Here is a 6,024-nt window from a genome sequence, read left to right on the forward strand (position 1 = left end):
AACTTTCCTCATGACAAATCATTGTTTTTTTTTTTTATTGATGAGAGAAAGAGAGAGACATCAATTTGTCGATCCTCTTCTCCATGCATTCATTGGTTGATTTTTATATGTGCTATGACCAAGGGTCGAACCCGTAACTTTGGCATGTGGGGACAGCACTCTAACCAACTAAGCCCCTCAGCCAGGGCCAGACTATTCTTTTGGTAATTTCTGGTTCTTTATTTTAGTAGAGTTCTCACGACCTTTAAAGCTATAATAAGGTCCAGCAAACACAGTGAATAATTTCCTGCATGCTTTTTTTCTGAAGTAACATTTATGCATAAAACTTTTGTTCTGTTTCTGTAAGGCACTTCAGCATATGCGGGTTAAATTCTGTCTTCTTGTTACAGCCTAAATCTGTTTTCATTCAGGTTGTTTGCTTTATGCCTCTAAGCTAAAAAAAAGATATTTAAAATCTTGAGAGAAATGATTCACACTCTCTCTGGCAGCTAAAGCTACGAGCTTTGCCTTTGCTCACTCCTTGAAATTTGATGAACTAAAAGATTAAGATGGCCATACCACATGTATAAACCAAATGCTTTTAGCTCTCATACTGACAACACAATTGCCTGTAGCTGCTCAGAGAAAAGTCACTCATCTCTGTTATCCAAACTGCTTTCATAGACTCAAAGTGATGGGAACCTGTTTTAAATATTCTTTCTTTTTTAATTTTAATTTTTGAGTGATGCAGAGATGGTTTCTCTTGTTGATGTAGACTTGTCTGAGTGGCAAGTCTACAACCTAAAACATTCACAACTAACTGTTTGGCTTTGGGGGAATTCCCTACTAACACCCATAAAATGTCATAAAGTTTGGTAACATCAAGGAAAGTGACTCACGAGTCAAGGAGAAACGTGACCCACATCTGTAGATCTAACACAGATCACTCCGAAAAGGAAAAAAAAAACGTAGTTTGGTTTCCATTATATAAAAATTACTTCTAAAATTTACTGAACACTGTGAACAAATATTTTGATAAACTCTATGGAAAACATAGAAATTAGAAATAAGGATGCAGTGAAGATTTAGTAGATTGATCCTTTAGCCCATGAACTTTAGGCATATTATCATATTGAACAATTAACATCTCTGTGTTCCTCTGTGGAACCCAGAGGGAGTGAATCCAATTAAGTTGGTGTGTAGGTCCTTCCAAGAGGAGAGTCCTGAGAATCCCACAGTTTCTTCTGCTGACCCAACACCCACTAGTTTTTGCAGCCAGAAGATATAGTTACTTATCTTCCTGAATGGGTGGGGCTGGGATCCCTCGCTCTTTAAGATATCCCTTCATTTTATACCTTTCACACATGACTTTGGGACCAGCTTGTTTTGTGTCTCCAAGTCTCCACCTTTCTGCCACTTCTTTCCATCTGGATGAATGTGGTTTCTTTAATTCCTTAGTTGTCAGACTTCCATACAGCTTGATTTTCTGATGGTTCTGAGTGATAGTTGTTCTGCAGTTTAGCTGTAATTTTGCTGTGGCTGTGTGAGGAGGCAAGCTCCCTCATCTATGCCTCTGTTTTGGCCAGAAGTCCAATATTGTCATTTCTTGCTTGCAGTACAATAAATATCAATAATCAGCTTTGCTCTGTCTCAAGATTGCTTTGACTTTTCAGGATCATTTTGGGTTCCATATGAATTTTAGGATTGTTTATGTCTATTTCTGCATTTAATGTGATTGGAATTGTGATTGAGATCACATTGATTTACAGATTGCTATGGGTATTACAGACATTTTAACAATATTGATTTTTCCTATCCAAGAAAATGGACTATCACTCCACTTGCTTATATTGTATTTTTTTCCATCAAAATATTGTAGTTTTTTTCTTCATTTACCTTTACTATATTTTTTCATTACCATTTAGTTCCTTATATCTCCTCCTCTCAGTAATCATCACACTGTTGTCCATGTCCATGAGTGTTTTTTTCCTTTTTACTTAATCCCTCCACCCCCTTTCTGTCCCACTAGCTGTCATCTGTTCTCCATCTTTGAGTCTATCTCTATTTTGCTTGTTAGTTCAATTTGTTTGTTAGATTCATATATGAGTGAAATCATATGGTATTGTCTTTTTTAACTGGCTTATTTCACTTAGCATAATGTTCTCCAGGTCCATCCACGCTGTCACAAAGGGTAAAAATTTTCTTTTTTATGACCTACTAGAAATCCATTATGTAAATGTCCCAGTGTTGCTTTATCCACTCATCTACTGATGGACACTTGGGCTGCTTCCATATCTTGGTAATTGGAAATAATGCTGCAATGAACACGGGGGTGCTTGTATTCATTCAAATTAGTGTTTTGGGTTCCTTCAGATATATTCCTAGAAGTGGGATCACCAGGTCAAAAGGCAGATCCATTTTAAATTTTTTGAGGCATCTCCATACTGCTTTCCACAGTGGCTCCAGCAGTCTGCATTCTCACCACCAGTGCAAAAGAGTCCCCCCTTCTCCACATCCTTGCCAGCACTTGTAATTTGTTGATTTATTGATGAGAGCCATTCTGACAGGTGTGAGATTGTACCTTATTGCTGTTTTTGTTTACATTTCTCTGTGTGATTAGTGATTAGAGCATCTTTTCATATGTCTACTGGCCAGATGTATGCCTATGTTTGGAGAAATGTCTATTCAGGTCCTTTGCCCATTTTTTAATTGAGTTGTTTCTTCTTCCACTGTTGAGTTTTATATGTACTTTATAAATTTTAGATATTAACCCCTTATCAGATATATTGGTGAATACATTCTCCCATTCTGTGGGTTGTCTCTTTATTTTGTTGACGATTTCCTTTGCTGTGCAAAAACTTTTTAGTTTGATAAAGTCCCATTTGTTTAACTTTTTCTTTTTTTTCTTTTGCTTGTGGAGTTATATCCAGTAAAAAAAAATTCTCGGCCTTTTGGCTTAAATCAAGTGTAGTATCTGTTCTTATCAGTTTACTATTGTAGTTTTTATTGTACAGATCTTTCACATTTTTTGTTAAATTTATCCCTAAGTATTTCATTGTGTGTGATGTTATTGTGAATGGGGTTTTGTGGGGGACCGCTCTGTGTGGTTTTGGACATTGTAGCCCCATGAGAGCAGGCATTGAGAGAGGTCAGTAAGTCCCACTGGAAAACCAGGAAACGCAGGCAGCAGGCATGCCTCAACACTAATATGGAGGGTTCCCCTGGGAAATCAGGCCTGAAGTATACATTGTATCTTTCGAAGTTTGTTTTGCTTTGGTATAGCCCTGTTGATATAAACCAGATGATTAAGTTCAAAGCATAAGGAGTGAACTCCTTGCATCATGAAATACACCTTTACAACCATCTGGCGTCAGCATGTCTCACAGACCCTGGTCTATGACAAATCTCTGTGTTTCTTTAATTGTTATCTATAAGGTAATATTTGTTTTCTGCAATGGTAGTCTTTTGGACATTGATTGATAAGAAATGCATGTATGCTAGAATCCCCTGCACATTCTGACCCTAATAAAAGCTGTTTCAGAGAAGGGTTTGGGGCATTCCCCACTAGAGGGAACCCAGCCCCTTTCCCACCAGAACAAGAAGATTGTGTCCAGGACAACCTATTCTCATCCGTGGCGGCCAGGAGAGCTCCTCAGGACAGAGTTCTCCCACATCTGGCACCCAAACAAGGACTTGAATGCTGGACCATCAGATGGGATCTTGGTTGGAACTCCCTGGCTAGATAGGAGGAAGAGGGGGAGAAAGTAACGGGGAAGCCAGGGGTCATAGCTAATGGCTATCACATGACTCCACAGGATTGGAAAGTTCTAATTAAAACCTCGGTAACGGTAACACCAGTTTACTAATTTACTTGCTACTTTAAAAGGAGACACCAAATTAACCTCACTGAGGTGTCTCTCCCTGCTCACTCAAGCTGAGCTAAGTCTTGTCAATCAAGCAATTCAAAGTAGACAGTTAACCCCCAAATTTGAAATCACTGAATAGCTTTTCCTCCCTCACCAGCCACAAAGGACCTGTTGATTTACTAACTCAGTGAAGAGGATATGCTTGTGTTTCCTCTCTGGAAGGACACTTGGAGCTGCTGATGAAGAGGGTGAAGCCGTGTCATAGAAAAGGCTACCCCGCTCTGCAGCACGCCTCTGTTCCACTGGACTCCCTGATCCAGGAAGAAATAGTGCAGATGATGAGATGCTTTTGTCACTTGCCAACAAGTCACTTGTGATCCAGGCTTCTCTAAGTTGTGTGTTACCCACTTGAAGTGGAACTCCAGTCAGCACTCATGGAAGGAGGTCCAACATCACTTTCAAACGGCCTTTTCCTCCAATCTCAAGGGACAAATTGATCAACTACAACGTGGGCTATGTCAAAAACTTCAGGACATTAAGCGACTCACTTAGCAGAAGATCTTTCAGACCTGGCATGACAACTTACAATGGCTCAATTCAAGGACTTGGTTTCAAGGGTTTAATTTACGTGTCTGGGTCATGGGGGTTATGGGATGCCTCCTAATCATTGTGGTCTTTTGTGCCTTGAAATGTATATGCAAATTGTTTTCCAGGGATCATATATGTGAAAAGTAAGTAGCAGACTTCATCGGACTTGCCACCGTGTCCACCATAACAAACAAAAAAGGGGGACATGTAGGGGAGCACTCTGTGTGGTTTTGGAGACTGTAGCCCCACAAGAGCAGGCCTTGTGGGCATTCCTCACTAGAGGGAATCGTCACCCCCTTTCCCAATGGAACAACAAGATTGTTTCCAGGATGACTCATTCTCATCGGTGGTGGCCGGGAGAGCTCCACAGGATGGGGTTCTCCCACAGGGATTTTTTTTTTTTAATTTCTTTGTAGTGCAAGCTCATTGGAGATTTAATTTGCATTTTCTTGATTACTAATGTTGTTGATCATATTTTCATGAATTTTATCATCATATGTATAGATTCTTTTGTTTTCTTTGTTGACATTGCTTGTTCACTTTAATTGAATTGTCTTTTTATTATTCACTTTAAGATGTTATATACTTCCTATACTATTTTTGTCCAACATATATTTTACACAAATTAATCCCTTGATAATGTCTTTTGATGGCCAAAATTGTTAATTTCAATAAAGTCATTTATAATTTGTACATAGTCTTTTACGGTCATTACTTCATGTACACTCTCCAAAGAGCCTACATTTCTATCATAATCTCAACTGTATTCTTCTAAAACTTATGTGATTTCATTGTTTTGTTTTGGATTTAGTGTTTAGGTCTGTTATCTATCTCAATTTACTTTTTTGCATATGGTTTGATTTTTTCCTTTAAGGATCCATTTGGTACAGTGTTATACATTAGAAAAACTTTTCTTTTGATTGAGATTGCTTTCACATCATTGCTGAAAATTAAATGGCCATATAAATTGCATCTATTTTTGAACTTTCTATTACATTTAATTGGTATATCTGTACATTTTAAGGCTAGTGTCATGTGTTATTGATTATTGTGTCTGAAAGTATAAGAACCATAGTGTAAGTCAGAAAATATTGTTCTTATTAGTTATTGGCTGGGGTAGTCTAGGTTCTAGAGTGTGTAAATCCATTTTAGTAGTAGCTTTTCAATTAAAAAAACTGGTAAGTTTTTTTTGAGATTGCACTGAATTTATAGATCCCTTTGGAAAGGGTAATCATCTTAACAATATTGAGTCAACTTGTGGATAATTTAGAGATAATTTATTTATGTGTTCTTTAACATTTCTTAGAAGTTATAACACTCACAGCACATGTTTGAATATTTTTTGCTAAATTTAATCCTCAATATTTTGATTTGGTGGTAATTTTAAATTTTATATTTTAATTGCATAGTACTAAAGAATAAAATTAGTATATATTGATTTTATATTCAGCAGCATCGCTAAACGTTCTTCAGACTCCATAGTTGATTTACATTATCCTTAAGACTTTTGTTCCTCTTCTCTTTCCCCTTTTTTTAGCACCTCTTCTTTAGGTATGGGAGCCAGTGTAGGCTTTCCTGTAAAAGTGATAAT

General features: G+C 37.5%; 1 pseudogene; it reads left to right on the forward strand.

Annotated features, from left to right (window-relative positions):
* The first annotated feature begins 2,914 nt into the window (after nt 1-2,914).
* Nucleotides 2,915-3,121, forward strand: LOC112321210 (U2 spliceosomal RNA; annotated as a pseudogene).
* Nucleotides 3,122-6,024: the final 2,903 nt, after the last annotated feature.

Source organism: Desmodus rotundus, chromosome 1, assembly GCF_022682495.2.
Source record: "Desmodus rotundus isolate HL8 chromosome 1, HLdesRot8A.1, whole genome shotgun sequence".
NCBI classification, from domain to species: Eukaryota; Metazoa; Chordata; class Mammalia; order Chiroptera; family Phyllostomidae; genus Desmodus; species Desmodus rotundus.